Source organism: Arachis ipaensis, chromosome B05 (genome assembly GCF_000816755.2).
Source record: "Arachis ipaensis cultivar K30076 chromosome B05, Araip1.1, whole genome shotgun sequence".
In the NCBI taxonomy this organism is placed as follows: Eukaryota; Viridiplantae; Streptophyta; class Magnoliopsida; order Fabales; family Fabaceae; genus Arachis; species Arachis ipaensis.
The window spans coordinates 114,058,944-114,060,281 of record NC_029789.2 but is presented as its reverse complement, the minus strand read 5'-3'; positions in this window follow the sequence as shown (position 1 = coordinate 114,060,281).

Sequence of the window (1,338 nt, the reverse complement as noted above, 5' to 3'; positions counted from 1 at the left end):
GTCTAGAAGATAATTGACTTATTGCTTGCTCCAGTTGATAAAGGGTTGTTTGAAGTTGATCTATTGTTTCCTTGAGGCGAACCTCTAATTCTCAGGGTGCTGGATTTGGACATGGTACATTGGGAAATGGTGGTGTTTGGGAGTAATTGGATTGGAATCGGGGTAAATGAGGATCATATGGTGGCGAATGGTGAAAAGAAGCTTGTGAGTGTGGTGGTTCGAAGTTATGTTGAGAGGTGGCCTATAAGCACAGGGTGGGACTTGTTGGTAACTACAAGGTTGTCCACCATGTCTATTTGCTTGGTATGTATTGTAGAATGGTCTTTGTCCATGATATCTTGGAGGGTGTTGTTGCCTAAAGGGTTGATCAGGTCCTCTTGGCTCCATCCATCTTTGATTGCTCTGACCTTGATGCATGTTCCTGTTATAACTTTCACTCCTTTCAACAATATTAGAACTAAACTCGAAGCGAGAGGGGTGAGAATTCATAGTAGCTAATGGAAGTAAAAAGGGAAAATAAAGACAAATAAACAAGTAAAAGAAAAATATTTACAATAACCAATAATAAGGCACACAATTGCAGATCCCCGGCAACGGCGCCATTTTGACGTTAGGATTTTTGCTAGTAAAGAATTTATAAAAATAGTCGTGTTGTAGATATAGTTTCTAAACTAACAGAAATCCCTTCGTACAAACGTTTTGGTTGTCACAAGTAACAAACCCCTAAATACATTGATAACCAAAGTATTCGAACCTCGGGTCGTCTTCTCAAGGAACTGTAGGGAAGTATGTTCTTATTATTGGTTATGAAGATTGTAAATTGGGGTTTTGAAGATGAGGGACATGTAATTTAAATTGCAATTAAAGTAAGTAAAAGACTGTAATTTAAATAAATAACTATAAAACACACTTTTGGCAAGATATGAGAAATTAGAAGTCCTATCCTAGTTATCCTTATCAATGATGATGAAAATTGAATCTTAATTCCACTTAGTTAACCTTTGCTAGAGCAAGGGAAGGTCAAGTGACTAATTAGTTAGATCCTCAAATCCTAGTTAATCCCTAAGGAAAGATTGGGATTATTGAAGTTCAATTCAATTAGCAAAGATAACGATTATCAATCATGTTGAGTTTGATAACTCCTGAGTTACTGATTTCTTAACCAAGACCAAAAGGAGAAAAGTAAATCTACTGGAATAAAAATGTCTTCAGATTGGGGATAAAAGTAACATAAATAAAAGAAAGCAATATTAAACTGAAATACCTTAAATAACATTAATTCAAAGAGTAATCTGTAACATAGAAGAATTCATAAATAAAATTGAGAAAATAATAAAA